Source organism: Halichoerus grypus, chromosome 14 (genome assembly GCF_964656455.1).
Source record: "Halichoerus grypus chromosome 14, mHalGry1.hap1.1, whole genome shotgun sequence".
NCBI classification, from domain to species: Eukaryota; Metazoa; Chordata; class Mammalia; order Carnivora; family Phocidae; genus Halichoerus; species Halichoerus grypus.
In genome coordinates, this window is record NC_135725.1 from 88641654 (window position 1) to 88657764 (window position 16111).

The 16111-nt window shown below is 42.1% G+C and overlaps 1 protein-coding gene and 1 long non-coding RNA gene across 3 annotated transcripts in view; one reads left to right on the plus strand and one right to left on the minus strand.

The window, feature by feature from the left end:
* ABL1 (ABL proto-oncogene 1, non-receptor tyrosine kinase) overlaps positions 1–16111 on the plus strand; it is a 134615-nt gene that overhangs the window by 72744 nt on the left and 45760 nt on the right. The window lies entirely within an intron of this gene.
* LOC118551328 (uncharacterized) lies at positions 9323–16108 on the minus strand. The gene is made up of 3 exons (XR_004925009.2): positions 15445–16108; positions 12689–12764; positions 9323–10741 (listed from the first exon to the last, which is right to left on the minus strand). It is a non-coding gene; the product is annotated as an uncharacterized LOC118551328 (long non-coding RNA).

The following is a 16111-nucleotide window of genomic DNA, read 5'->3' on the forward strand; positions in this document are numbered from 1 at the left end:
CAAGTGCAGATGGAACTGTTACCAAGACAAACCATTTTCTGGGCCATTAGAAAAGTCTCAAAAGTCTCAATATATGTAAGCTGGTTCAATTTATAGAAGGTATGATCCCTGACCACAGTGGAATTCAATGAGGAATCAGTGACAGCAAGATGTCAGGAAGATCTTTCAACTGCTTGGAAACTAGATAGCATTTTCAAATAAACCATGAATCAAAGAATAAAAAATCAAAAGTAAAATTAGCAAGTATTCAGAACTGAATGTAGGTGAAATGTAACATAAAGTTTGTGGGATGGAGCAAAAGGAGAATTTATATAACACTAAATCCTTATATTAGAAAAGAAAAAAGGTCTCAAATGATCTTGGGTTTCTACCTTAAGAACTAGAAAAATAGGGGCGCCTGGGTTGCTCAGTCGTTAAGCATCTGCCTTCGGCTCAGGTCATGATCCCAGAGTCCTGGGATCAAGCCCCACATCGGGCTCCCTGTTCCGCGGGAAGCCTGCTTCTCCCTTTCCCTCCCCCCCACCCCCCCACCCCCTGCTTGTGTTCCCTCTTTCACTGTCTCTCTCTCTCTCTCTCTCTCTCTCTGTCAAAATAAATAAATAAAATCTTAAAAAAAAAAAAAAGAACTAGAAAAATAAAGCCTTGTGAAACCCAAATTAAGTAGAAAAAAAGACCAATGTAGAAATCAGTAAAATAGAAAACAAAAACCATAAAGAAATCTATGAAATCAAAAGCCAGTTCTTTGAGAAGAGCAATAGAATTGATAAACCTCTTGCCAGACTGATCAGGAAAAAATAGAGAAGACAAAAGTTGTAATATTAGGAACAGAAGAGGTAACATCACACAGATTCTACAGATATGAAAAGTATAATAAGTGAATTAATCATCAGCCTAGGAAAAACAGACCAATTCCTTGAAAGACACAAATGGCCAAAGCTCACTCAAGAAGAAACAGACAACCCGAATAGCACCAAATCTATTAAGGAAATTGAATTTGTAGTTAAAAGTCATCCCACAAAGAAAACTCCAGGCCCAGATGATTTCACTGGTGAATTCTACCAACTATTTAAAGAGGAAATAATATGAATTCTCTGCAACCTTTCTAGAAAATAGAAAAAAAAGGAACAGACACTTCCCAAGCTCATTCGCCCTAAGGTCAGTGTTAGTGACTGGTGCCCCTCTTAGTCTCCTCCTGGTTCAGCCAGAGTAATCCCTTTCAATATAATCAGATTCCAGTCGCTCTGCCCCAAGCCTCTTGTGCCTTCCCAGTTCCTTCAGAGTAAAAGCCAAAGCCTCGACAGTAACCTTAGGCAGACAAGATCTTCCCATGCCCCTGCAGCGTCTATCTAACTGCCTTTTTTTCTCCTCCTTCTGTTCCATCCATATTGGCCTGTTTGCTATTCCTTGAACCTTTCCCAGTCATCCTCCCTGCCCCAGTGCCTTTGTACTTGCTGTTCTCTATGCTAGGAAAGTGCTTTCCCCATAGTTTACTCTCCCTCCTTTGGGTCTTTGCTCAATTTTTATCTTCAGCAGTGTTTTTTTCTGATCACTTTATTTAACATTACAATCCAGTCCCCACTCCCTGACCTCAGCATCCCTGTCCCTCTCACATGCTTTTTCTCCCTAGCAGTTTTACCTTCTTATATATTTTGTAATTTACTAATTTATTTTGCTGTCTGTCTCCCCCTACTAGAATGTGAACTGTTGGAAGGAGGGATTTTTTTTCTCTGTATTCTACCTGTTGTAACCCTAGAGCTTAGGATAGTACCTAGCTCTTAGTAGATACTCAATAAACATTTGCAGAATGTTTAATGTTCATCTCTTAATGATGCTCCCTTTGCTTTGCTTTGAAAGAAGACTTGCCCTCTGAAGCCATGTATTCTCAGATTGTCCCATAGTTTAGTGACCAGAAAATTTTAAACCTATGGGGACTTATGAGAGGTGTTCTTCATTGTAAGGAAGGAAGGGGTAATTGTGAAAGCAGCATTAGGAAGGAGAACTGGCAGAGGTGTTCTCAGATTAGTTTTAGAAAAGATTATGTATGAAATTGAAGATCTGAAATTTGATCCCTTTTAAATAAGTACTTTCATACTTCTTGGAAAGCTTCATGTACCCCCATCCAGACACAAATGTACCCCATTTCGAAGGCTAAGATTAGAGTTTATTTAACTTAGTGATAGACACTTTACTATTTAATCAGTGCTTCAGTGAATATGTGTGTGCGTATGTGTGTATTCATACTCAGTTGTGTGTGTATGTGTAGGTAAGTCTGTAGAGTTAAATCCCCCAAAATAGAATTGCTGGATCAAAGGGTAAATATATTTGCAATTTTGGTAGATACTGAATATTGTCAAATTGCCTCTCTGGGGCTTTTTGAGAACTGGGAATCAGATATGCAAACTCTAGGCAGAGTTAAGAGGTAGCATTCCCTTCGTGTTGTGCAACTATAGGACAAAGTTAAAGACAGTTTTGTCACCTACATAGTGGAAAGCTGAGGAATTAAGTGGTACCTTCAGTCCTTGGGAGACCATGTATAAGACTGATAAGCCCCACACTCCTCGTCTTTATACAATTCACTGGCAGGAAGTTCAACACCCAGGTCTCTGGACACTTTTTTTTATAAGGCTTTCTGGCTTGCTTGCTCTAGAAGTGTTGAGCTAGGAATTGATCCCAGCCAGCCAGGGCAGATTGTCCATATTCTCGATGTGATTTGCCCAAGACCTGCCCCTCATCCCCCTGGGGCCCAAAGGCTCCTAAATCCATTTGTGAAGATTGATTGGTTTTGGGCAACGACTCATAAGGGGAAGCCAATGTTTGGGTACAGTGCTGGCATTTGTAAGGTAGCAGACTGCTCTTTCTAGTCAAGAAAATTTCTGGTCATTTTTTTAAAGCCCTCAAGAAGAAGAAGCAAAAATTTACCTTGGACCTTGAATCAGGTCACAGACTGAGAGCCTTCAAAGATCATAATAGCTGTGTGGTTCAGCCTCCATTTTGCAGGTGAGTGAGGCTCAGAGTGGGGCAAGTGCCTCCCTGGGCCTCATATAACCCCCTGGAACCCAGGGCCCTGCTCCCCTGCACGGCTTCTCCCCATCACCTACAGCTGCCTCTCCTCCATGGCCACCAGTGCTCTCCCATCCAGGTGCAGGGAGGTTTGTGTTAGAGAAACAGAACCCCTTCGTGCATGGATTTCCACCACCTTGAAGTGACAGTGCATAAAGGTACTTATTATTGCTGTTTGCACTTCGGATCGGTGTCTCACTTTGGGTCCTGTAAGGCAGAAGGAATAGACAGGCAAAGCAACAAATGACGTAGATGGTGGTGCTCATTGAGGACCATGTGTTCCAGCACCATGGTCTTTTTAGGTTCATAGCATGGAACCCAGCAGCCAAACCTGTTGCATTTCTAATCCTTTGTCTCATCCTTTGTATATGACATCTAGTTAGGGAAAAGGGTCAAAATCACAGAACACATCCTTTCTTTTTTCCCCTTTTTTGTTAACAGTATTTTTTGAGGTATAATTTATATGCCATAAAATTTACCATTTTAGCGTACAATTCAGTGATTTCCAGTAAATTTACAGTGTGCAACCATTACCACAATCCAGTTCTAGAACATTTCCATCATGCCAAAAAGATTCCTTGTGCCCCTTTTTAGTCGATCCCACTGCCCACCCTGGCAACCACTAATCTCCTCTCCGTCTCTATAGATTTGCCTTGTCTGCACATGTCCTATAAATGGGATCATAAGATATGTGGGCTTTTGTGACGGGCTTCTTCCACTTCCCAGTACATTTTACGTTTTTGAGGTTCATCTATATTGCAGCACATAACAGCATGTCATTCCTTTTTATTGTTGAGTATTCTTCCATTATTTGGACATACATTTTGTTTATCCATCCACCAACTGAGGGACATTTGGATGGTTTCCAGTTCTCGGCCATGATGACTAATGCTGCTGTGAACACTCACGGACAAGTTTTTGTGTGGATATGTGTTTTCATTTCTCTGGGGTGGATTCCTAGGAGTAGAATTGCTGGGTCTTATAAAGTAAGTTTGTGTTGAACTTTTTAAGAAACTGCCAAGCTGTTTTCTAGAGCGGCCCTATGGTTCTACATTCCCACCCGCAGTGTACGAGGGCTCCAGTTTCTCCACATCCTCACCAACACTTGGTTTTGTCTGTTTGATTCTAGTATATCTCTTTGTGGTTTTAGTTTCCATTTCTTGAATGACCAGTGATACTGAGCATCTTTTCATGTGCTTATTAGCCATTTGTATTTCTTCTTTGTTGACATCAATTAAAAATCTTTTACCTATTTTTTAATTGGTTTGTATACTGTCTTATTATTGAGTGATAAGAGTTCTCTGTATTCTGGATACAAGGTCTTTATCAGATGTATGATAGAATGTAGGAATTTTTTAATCTTCCTTCCACCAGGACCAGAAATTGTGTAAGGCAGGGAACCGCTAACTGTAATAATAATTAACGTGTGATATTTGAGTGCTCATTATGAGCTGGACACTGGGCTGCGTGTTTTATACCGATTGTTTAAGTAAGATACTTTCTCATTTTCGGAAGGTTATGAGACTGTTTCAAATGCTTGCTTTCCAGTTAACAGTTTTTGATAGATAAAGAAAAGAAATAGTTGACTTAGAAAATTCTTGATTTCTATGAGTTAGAATTGGTGTTTTAATATTATTACCATACAGATTACGTGGCTGTTATAACAGATGCAGAATACCAGCAGCTTTAAACAAGCTAGGTGTTTATTTCCCTCCTCTGTAACAGGCTGACATTAACTGGCTGTAGATGGGGACTCCACAGGGTCAGATACCTCCATCTTACTACTCTTTAAAATGTGGATTCTACCTCAATTCCAAATGGCCACTCCACCTGTCCTGTCCTTGTGCAGGGAGTGGGAAGTAGAAAGGAGAGGGGGGCTGCCCATTCCTTTTAAGAAAGAGGCCCAGAAGTTGCCTGTATCATTTCTGCTCACATCTTTGGTTAAAACTCAGTGACGTGGTAATGCTGAGGTACAAGAGAGACTGGGAAATGTAGTCTTTACTGTGGGGCCATGTGGCTATCTACAGCTAAGGTTAAGGTCTAAAACTTAGGGGTTGAGGGTGAGAGAGGAGAACAGATGTTGGGAACCATTGTTGGCTTGGGGGTTCCTGTAACTAGCCCGTGTGGGATTCCCATTAATTTTTCCTCAGAGAAAGTCTAGTTGATATGTAGTTATTAGCCTAAACCTTATCGAGGAGTTAACTTTTACTATTGTTTTGGAATTGCATCAGAATGCTCTTCCTGCTGAAATAGCCATAAATATGAATTATTATTGCTTAGGAAATGTGAAAATTAACTTAGCAGTTAAATCCAATTTAGGAGCTGCCTTACTGAATATAGAGCTTATGCACCAGCTGGTCGATAGGGTGGCAGACAGCTTCTGGAAGTCGACTTTGGGAGCAGAACTCTTTGTCATTTTCTTTTCAAGTGACTCTTTCCTCCTGACATCACCACAGTGCCACTTAACGAGCAGTTTCTCCAGTGTTATCTGTAGCCGTTCTTCTCTGGTTAATATGTAGCTTTGGATTAATATGCCATATCTGGCGCTTTAGGAGGAAAAAGCAGTACCATTTCATTTAGAGATGCCATTGCTTCTCTAAGGACAACAGTCATTTCTAACAAGTGTAGGGAGAAATCTTCTGGACCCATTTGTCCTTTGTGTGCGTTTAAAAACCTTGACGACAAAACATTGCTGCTGAATGTTTTGAAGAAACAAACATAAAACTCCTTTAGTGTTTCATTTCTAGGTTTTTAGTCCTAACAATTACCGAGAAATTTGCCTTCCTCAGGCGCAGCTCCAGGCTGCTGAGAGGATCTTAATGCTGAGGGAGCTCATACTTGTATAGCCCATTTCAGCTGCCCCAGAGATAACCTGGATAAACACCGGCCCCTCTGCGAACCTCCTGATCCCTGCTGGGCCTTGCACTGTGGGGAGGTTCAGACGATGTGTTTTCCTTCCCTACTGGCCCTTCTCTCTACACTCCCTCCAGCTGCCTGCCTCCCCCACCCCCAAGTAACGTGATCTCCCAAGCCTGCTCACTGCTGGCCAGATTCTTTCAGTCTTAGAGAAAGAGAGGGAAAATTAACCACTGGTTTCCCAGTCAAAGTGAACAAAACTATAAAAGCCAAAAGCAGCATTTGAAAATAAAAGAAGTCTTACTTGTAAATAACCCGTGCTCGGGCTTTTCCTTTATCAGTGTTTCTGCAAAAGTGTGCTTAAGTTTACCTTACTCTATAGATAATAGTCTGAAGCATTTTGATTTTTGCAACATTGCTATTTTTGATTTGTTTTATAGATATTGTAATCTTTATTCAATATTCACATTAAAGGCAAACAAGACTTTTAGGGATTTGAAATAAAATTCTTGGCATTCATTTCAAAAGTTAACCAAAGTAAAGGGACAGAGACAATTCACGAAAATGTTTGAAACCTCTTTGAGTTGAATTCAGGCACTTAGTGTTTATCCCAAACTATTTTTTGTTTAATAATATATCTGTTTCTAACTTAACTTGTAAGTGGATTTGACTGGGTTTAGGAATTCAGGATTTGGTTGTTTCTTCACCACCAGCAATATTATGATTTGAGACCTATAGTATGCAACAAATTTTAAATAGTTTTGCAGCCTGGTGTCCTAAAATTGGTCTGTCAGCTCTTGATTATGGGTACCTACCTAGTCGGTGTGATAGAATGGAAAAAAATCTAACAAGGGAGTTTGGAGATCTGGGTTCTTTTCCTGGCTCTGCCATACCTTGCTGTGAGACCTCGTGCAAGTTATTTAATCTGTCTGTGCCTCAGTTGTCTCATCTATAAAATGGGCAAAATAGATTCTGATGAAAAATGATTAAATGTGGAAGACCTGTTTTTATCTCCGTTTGCTCCCCAAGCTCTACTGAAATGATAGTAAGAAGATTTTTTTCAAAGTGAAAATTCATAAGGGCAAAAGAACCAAAAAGGATAAGTAGATAAGAAAGGTGAACACATTTTTGAAAATGGAAGGCAGTCAGAAGGAAATTGAAGTCTAACCTCTTCTGAGAGAGACATTAGAAGTGAGCCAGTGTGCTTGTAAGATCCTGAGAAAAAAATCGACGTTAGAGGCATTAGTACTACAGAAAGCAGGGAGTGGTGAGGCCTGTAACTGAAATCGAGGGATCAGTTGAAAGTCAGTAAAAGGAATGTTTAGGTTCTTCATTCACACTGCTCCCCAACTCTGTACAGCAGATGACCCCCTCTCCTTCCCACCTACTTGAGACTAGAAGTATTATATTGACAAATTGCCCTATAGAGGCCCTGGACTCAGGGGCATTACTTTCACCGTGGATACATATAAGCCAAGGGACTGAAAACAGTGGGGTGAGCAAGAGCAGAATTTTTCTTAAAAAATATTTTATTTATTTATTTGACAGAGAGTGAGAGAGAGAAGGAGCAATAGGACGGATCAGAGGGAGGGAGAGAGAGAGAGAAGCAGACTCCTTGCTGAGCAGGAAGCCTGATGTGGGGCTTGATCCTAGGACCCTGAGATCATGACCTGAGCCGAAGGCAGACGCTTAAACAACTGAGCCACCCAGGCGCCCCCAATTTTTTATTTTTATTTTTTTAAAAGATTATTTATTTATTTATTTGAGAGAGAGAAAGCGTGAGAGGGAGAGGGTCAGAGGGAGAAGTGGACTCCCTGCTGAGCAGGGAGCGGGATGCCGGACTCATCCCGGGACTCCAGGATCATGTCCTGAGCCGAAGGCAGTTGCTTAACCAACTGAGCCACCGAGGTGCCCCCCAGTTTTTTTTTAAAGTAAGCTCTATGCTCAACATGGGGCTTGAACTCACAACCCCAAGATCAAGAGTCGCATGCTCTACCTGTTGAGCCAGCCAGGCACCCTGAGCAGATTTTTTTTTTTTTTTTAAGTCTGCATACTGAATAGCGAGATTCTCGGCCCTCTTCTAATAAATGCCAGCTAGGGCCCTAACAGAGAGATGGAAAATTTTTTTTCTGGGAAAAAAAAAACAAAACCAAAATTGAACAGCCCTAGAAAAAGCCCTACAGATACCAACATTTGGGGATTCTCTTGAAGGAAAAGTGAGCTTACCACTTTCCTTCACTGAAGCCCACCAGTTGTGCTCCTCCCCGCATACGTTTTAGTTCCTCATTTATTTAGAAGAGTCTCTAACAGATAAAAGGTAAAACATTCACAGAAAAAAGGAACTTGGTTGAAATAAAGACAATGCAGGAAACAGAAGAAGAGTCCAGAAGAGTCTTTGCTGTCCTTAGGGAGACATATTGCAAACATCAAGCAACAGTGTTAATAAAAATAATCACAATAATAAAATAATGAGAATATCAGAATAATAACAAGCTCTTTAATATTGAGAACATTATAGCCAAAAGTTAAAATTCCACAGAAGACTTAGAATGCAGCCTATTGCAGGAAACAGTACATAAAGAAAAGACATAGACAATGAGAGAGAACAGATAAGAAAATTAGAAGCTCAGTCCCAGAGGTTCGGTATCCATCTGATAGGAATTCTAGAAGGAGAAAGCCAAAAAAAATGGAGGAGAATTTAGGAGATAGTATCAGGGAAAACCTCAGAGTGGGTGTTCTCCAGAGCTAAATGACTTAACATCTTCTAATTGGATTAGCTCCTGAGGTGCCAGCATTATAAAAGACTCACTCCTAGTTGTATCATTGTGAAATTTCAGAACACCAGGAGTATTAGAAGATACTCCAGAGCGTCCAAAAAGAAAAACAGGTTATTATATAAAAGATCAAGAATCAGAGTGGAATTGCATTTCTAAACAATACTGGAAACTAGAAACTAGTGGAAAAACATCTTCAAAATTAAGTGGGAAAAATTAATTTTAACCTAGAATTCTGTACCCATCCAAACTGTCAGAGTAGGTTTGGAATGTACCCTCCCCGCACTTTTTTTCCAGGAAGCCACTGGACAATGTATTACAGCAAAATGAGGATGGAAGTCAGTAAACAGAACTGAGGGGGCACCTGGGTGGCTCAGTTGGTTGAGCATACCACTGTTGGTTTCAGCTCAGGTCATGATCTCGGAGTCATAGGATCGAACCCCGCGTTGAGCTCCACGCTCAGCGCATAGTCTGCTTGTCTCTCTTCCTCTGCTTCTCCCCCACTCGCACGCTCTCTCTCAAATAAATGAATAAATAAAATCTTTTAAAAAATAAAGATAAATAGAACTGAGAATATTTTAAGGGTTTTAGTATTTGGAAAAAATCCTACTAGGTGTTTGACAGATCTTTGAAATATTTGGGAGTAATAGTAATAGATCTGTAGAAGATTAACCAAATGAAAGAAATCAAGGCAATTAATATCTCTAAGATAAATAAAGGAAACATTCGTAGTATATTATTGATGGAACAGTGAACAATATATAATCACAGTAATGTAAACACTGACTATTGACTTAACCAAAAATTGTGATTTTACTGTTTAGGGAGGTTGGGATACTACTATAATAAGTTAATATATAATGTGGAAAGCTGATGAATCCAGAAACAACAATATGAGGACATTAATTAGAAATCTGAAGGAGGCTGCCTGCCTCTGGGGCAGCAGACTGGGGGATGGAGTCAGGGGATTGCTGTATTTATTACAAAACTTTAGTACTATTTGATTTTAACCTTGTGTATAATACAAAAATTAAAAGTAATAAAAAATAAAATGGGCATACCAATAATAAATTAGTTTCCTCTTTGAGAAAAATTACTGTTTAATAGTTCTATTTGACTTGTTAATTATTAAAATGTAGTAGAGTCTTACTATAATGAGATTTCCTAGAAAGTAGATTTACTCTAAGTTCAGATTTGGCCTCCAATTGAGAATTGTGGCTCTGGAAATACCAAGGGAACTAACAAAACAATCAGTGTTACCTGAAAAGACAGTCCTGTGTGCAGTTAGCTCATCAAGTCCTGGGCCTGAAATAGGCACCCATTAAAGATGTGGGGTGTGGAGTTTGTGATTCACCACAAAGCTGTGGTTGCAATCCCTGGCTTTAGGATGAAAGGTAGGACTCCGTGACATTTCAATCGTAGTTGCTACTCCTACTCCATAGCTAGTTTCTTTCCCCTAATAAAATAAATGGCTTCCTTGTCCCTTGGAAAACCTCTAGACTACTTTCACTCCCTCAGACTGTGCTTGCTGGAATCATTTTCACATATCACATTTGTTAATTTTAGCTCTTGACTTAGTCCCAGTAAGACTTAGGCAGGAACACAGACCATCATCTGATCTGGTAAGAGGGCTCTTTTGGAAATAACAATAGCTACTGTTTATGGAGCCCCTTCCATACATTGTTTCTAATCTTCATAACCCTGTGAGATAGCTCCTCTCCCCCAGTGTTACAGTTGAGACAGTGGAGGCTCTGGGAGGTGAAGTCACTTGCCCAGGCCACCACAGTGGACGGCAGAGGTGCAATTCAGAGCTAGGCTGCGTGATGTAGCTCATTCAGCCTCCGTTGCGTTGCCTCCCCCAGTCCAGAGTCAGCAGGCCTTTGTGACACTCAACCCCCAGGTCGTACAATCTCCCAGAAAACTTACAAGACAGAGATGCCTGTGTGTCCTTATACAGTGGCCAAAATGGATGTGACTGCTTTGGTCTTCTGAGCTGCATTTTCCTTCAGTCGGACACACACTGGACACAGAGAGCTAGAGAACCCAGCAGGCTGTCAATGGAAAGTGTTTGCAGAGTCAGAGCAAGTGGGCTTTTTGGCAGGTGCATATGAAATAGCATGCACATGCCTCAAGATCTTTGCTCTCCACACGCTCCCCCACCCCCCAAGTTATTGGCTGGGCTGGAAACAGTGGAGGGGTCAGTCACATTTGGCATCATTTGGTCCTGGCGGGTCCCAAACCAGGCCCCATGTCAGGCCTCCTGCCTCCTTCCCTTGACCCACGTCAGCCCCCCTCTTTAAATAGGACTGAACTCCAAACTTTAAAAAAAAATTGTCTTTAGCCTAAAATCTTAAAAGAAGGGTCCTCTTCTGATAACTTGTTCTAGAGTTACACATTTCCTAGATTTAAAAAAATTGCCTTCAGGGGTGCGCCAGGATGGCTCATTCGGTTAAGCCTTCGGCTCAGGTCATGATCCCAGAGTCCTGGGATCAAGCCGGTGTGGGGCTCCCTGCTCATTGGGGAGTCTGCTTCTCCCTCTCCCTCTGCCCCTCCCCAGCTCATGCTCACTCACTCTCTCTCAAATAAATAAAATCTTTAAAATATATATATAAAAATAAACAAAAAATTGCCTTCAAAGGAAAAAATTTTAGAAATACCCATTCCTGTTTGTCCAATTCCTGGTGAAAACAAGAAACAGCTCTTCTCTATTCTAAAACGTAGTGGTTTTCAACCTTAAGTATGCACACAAATCATTTGGGGAATGTTAAGATGTAGCCCATTCCATGTATTCTGATTCTAAAGGACTAGAATGGAGACCAAGAGTCTGCATTTTATTTATTTATTTATTTATTTATTTATTTATTTAGGGGTAAAGATTTGTTTATTTATTTTAGAGAGAGCGCGCGTGAGGAAGGGGAGGGGCAGAGGGGAAGGGAGAGGGAGAAAATCTCAAGCAGGCTCCGCCCAGTGGGGAGCCTGCAGCGGGGCTCAATCCCATGACCCTGAGATCATGACTGAGCTAAAACCAAGAGTCAGACACTTAACCAACTAAGCCACCCAGGCACCCCCAAGAGTCTGCCTTTTAAGCAAGTGTCCCAGGTGATTCAAAATAGGTTGTCCATAGGGGCACCTGTGAGATCAAGCCCCATCTCCGGCTCCGTGCTGGGCATGGAGCCTGCTTGAGATTCTCTCTCTCCCTCTGCCCCTTGCCCTGCTTGGGCGTGCGCTCGCTCGCTCTCAAAAAAAAAAAAAAAGTCCATGGACTATACTTTCAGAAACACAGCTCAGATCACATACTTTAATTAAGGACCTGAATTCTTTCTTTCCTAATATTCTTACTACATTTTAAAATATTTTATTTTATTTTATTTTTTTTTTTAAGATTTTATTTATTTATTTGATAGAGAGAGATAGCGAGAGCAGGAACACAAGCAGGGGGAGTGGGAGAGGGAGAAGCAGACTTCCCGTGGAGCAGGGAGCCTGATGTGGGGCTCGATCCCAGGACCCTGGGATCATGACCTGAGCCGAAGGCAGACGCTTAACGACTGAGCCACCCAGGTGCCCCTACATTTTAAAATATTTTAAAATAGTTCTAATTCTCTGAATTGTTTTCTTTTAAAACATTTTTTCTAGAGGCGCCTGGGTGGCTCAGTCGGTTAAGCAACTGTCTTTGGCTCGGGTCATGATCTCAGCGTCCTGGGATCGAACCCCACATCGGGCTCCCTGCTCGGCGGGAGGCCTGCTTCTCCTTCTCCCACTCCCCCTGCTTGTGTGTTCCCTCTCTCACTGTCTCTCTGTCAAATAAATAAATAAAATCTTAAAAAAAAACCTAACAGTTAATGATTTTTATTTCATCCTCTAGCTTTGCTCATACTATCCTTCCACTTAAATTGAAAATTATGTGCCATTTTGGAAAGGTCAGGGGTTTGGGACCATACTACTTCCAGGATGTGCGACCTTGGACAGAACCCTCTCCTGGCCCCTTCAAGTTTCCTTACCTGTGAAATGGAATTGTTGTGACCCTTGTGTCTGGCACTTATCAGGCGCATATTAAACGTCTGTTTCTTTCCCCAACTGAATGCAATAGAACAAACAAGTTAGTTCACAGTCTTTCATTTCTTTGCTTAAGTTAATGCCTGTGGGTTTAAGGTTGCTTAACGGGAAGCTTTCTTGGGCCTTTTTTCATTCTAGGAAGAAGATAGAGGCTCTCTTTCATTTGCTTGTAACAATGCTTTTTGTATCTTGCAAATGAGTTTTGAAACTATCAAAAGCTGGATCAGGAAAGAATAGTCCAGTTTGATATGGTAGTGTACAGTTAAGCAAAATTTTCAATATTCGTTGTTGCTAATTCAGAGTGTTTTGCCAGACCTGTTGCTGCATGGTTTTATAACTAAAATTTAAAAGATTTGGACACAGTTTATAAGTATTACTCATTTTAAGAGGACTTAAGAGGATAAGGTCATTGTAGACTCAAGAAGAGAATATTAGTAATAGTCATTAGCTTTTTAAAATAAATTTACATCCAATATAAAGTACAGGACATGCAAACAAATATCTGGGCCTATATTAACCGATAGTATTCAAGGATATGGTTAGAATCACAAAAATGCCTATTAATATATAATTCTTGGCATTAAACCGCCAATTTGGACATAGCTTTTTTTTTTAAGATATTATTTATTTATTTGACAGAGAGGGACACAGTGAGAGAGGGAACACAAGCAGGGGGAGTGGGAGAGGGAGAAGCAGGCTTCCCGCCGAGCAGGGAGCCCGATGCGGGGCTCGATCCCAGGACCTGGGATCACGACCCAAGCCGAAGGCAGACGCCTAACGACTGAGCCACCCAGGCGCCCCTGGCTATAGCTTTTTAAATCTGAAGTGCTGTATCAATGACAGACTTTATTATAGTTTGGTCCAAAGCCCTTGAACTTTCCAGAATGGCACCAAAACAGATACTGTATTTTTCAGTTTGTGCTAGTGGCACCCTTGATTTTTATTTTTGGCTTTACACCTGGGAGTTTGAAAGTTTTAAGACAACACAAAACAAGTCAGCAGTCACTACCTGCGGGCTCTCTAGCAGAATGACAGTGCCTTGAGAACCTAGATAGCATCCACAGTTAGTGCACATCACTTGTGTCTCCAGGTGGTGGGAACTGCGTACTTAGTTCCTGGACTGTGCTTTCTTAGGTGCTCATGAGCCCTGAGCTGGTACCACAGCATGAACCATACATAGGTCCACTCATTTGCAGGACAGACACATTTTGTACATTGATCAGAATTTGGAAGGACAAAATGATGCCCTGGCTGAGAACCCCTGTGATACACACTAGTCACATCCAGTCCGATTGTGAATTTTTATGTGCTATATTTGGCAGACCTACATGAAGATCTTGTTACTTAGCCATTCCAAGATACCCAGATTTGGGTTTTTTTTTAAGATTTTTTTATTTATTTGACAGAGAGAGACACAGCGAGAGACGGAACACAAGCAGGGGGAGTGGGAGAAGGAGAAGCAGGCCTCCTGCCAAGCAGGGAGCCCAATGTGGGGCTCGATCCCAGGACACTGGGATCGTGACCTGAGCCGAAGGCAGACACTTAACGACTGAGCCACCCAGGCACCCCAAGATACCCACATTTTTGTTGTTACAGGATAGGCTGGAAAGTATAACAAATGAGTCCAGCTTTGCCTTCTGGGGTTGACCACTCGTAGCCAGAGTCTCTTAACCAGCACTTCCTCTGAAATATATGATGTTAGCTATTTAACCAAAGATAAAGAAATCCAAGGTTTTAATCTACTTGGAATTTATTGTTGATGGGAGGGGGCTGTGTCATCTACTGGTCAGGAGCCTGATCCTTGGAACTGGGCAAAGCAGGGTTGGTTTCCAACTATGGTGCCTTGGGCAGGGTGCTTGACTTCTCCAACCATCAGGTTTTTACCTGAAGAATTGGGATAATGATTCTCTTTTCCTCACAGGATCATCGTGCAAATGCAATGTTGTTGTGAATGGACCATGTTTCTCATAAATGTCTGACACACAGTAAGGTCTCAGTAAATATCCTCCCTCATTATTCATGTGTTCTAAGATGTGAGCTACATTAATTTTTCTGTGTTGCAGTTATCTGACAATTAAATAAATATTGATTAAATAAAATAAATGCCTTTTCTTATTGTTATTGAAATATATCTGATTTTTATTAAATGATTTGGTATGATTGGGTTCCCTGTTATTTCCCACCGATCTAGACTTCTGGCCTTATGCCAAGTAATACACTATTGTGATTATTGTTATTTTATGTTATAATAACGTATATTATCAGTCCTAACCAGAGTTCTAAAGATTTCGGCCCTATAGAGCAATGAAATCGGTTTTAAATAATAGTACCCCTGGCACTTACCAAACAAGGAAAAAAGTTCCCCGTTCAAGAAAATAAGGCACGGGGGGCGCCTGGGTGGCTCAGTCGTTTGGCGTCTGCCTTCGGCTCAGGTCATGATCGCAGGGTCCTGGGATCGAGCCCCACATCGGGCTCCCTGCTCCGCGGGAAGCCTGCTTCTCCCTCTCCCACTCCCCCACCCCCGGCTTGTGTTCCCTCTCTCACTGTGTCTCTCTCCGTCAAATAAATAAAAATCTTTAAAAAAAAAAAAGAAAAAGAAAGAAAAGAAGGCACAGGCCCTGCCTCTATGACATGGGTTCTTGTTGTGGAAGCTGAATTCCCTTTACATATAATCAGAAATTATGTTTGAATTCGAACTTACCTCTCTTCCGTTTCCAGCCACCTCCTAGTATGAATGTATGATTTGACAAATGTCTTGCATACCTGTGAGGTTGTCGTGTGGGTTCTAGCTCTCAGATTACTCATTCTTTATACACCCACTGAGTTAGCCTTAATCACTGTAAACTCAGTGAACATAAATGAGACCAGTATTGGTAACTGCAGTGGAATTTGCATTATTCACCAACATTTTGGGGACCCAGGGTTTGCCAGAGCCCCGCGCACCGGCGTTGTTCGGCTTTTAGCGGCGCAGGTTGGGGGGCATCTCGCCACAGAGATGCTCGAGGTTCCAAAGGTGGTGCTGAGCAGGCCTGCGCTCCCGGCAGCCCGAGTAGCCGGTGTCTTTCTTGGGACTTTAGGACTTTCCAACGTTGAGAACCACTCGATGCTGCACCTAAAAACAGACCCCCTGTTGACTTAGAAGCCGGCCCCGGGGTTGGTTTTGGACCGCGGCAGAGGGCCACGGCCAGGCTGGGCCTGGCGATCGCCGGGAAGAGTGGGGCCGGCCGGTCGGCCGGCGCGGCGCCGAGAGGGTTAAGGCGGCGGCGGCAGTGGCGGGGGCGGGCCTCGCGGGCCGGGCTTGGGGCCCTTTGTTAACAGGCGCGTCCGGAGCGGAGACGGAGACGCAGCCGCGGCCATGGGCGCGCGCG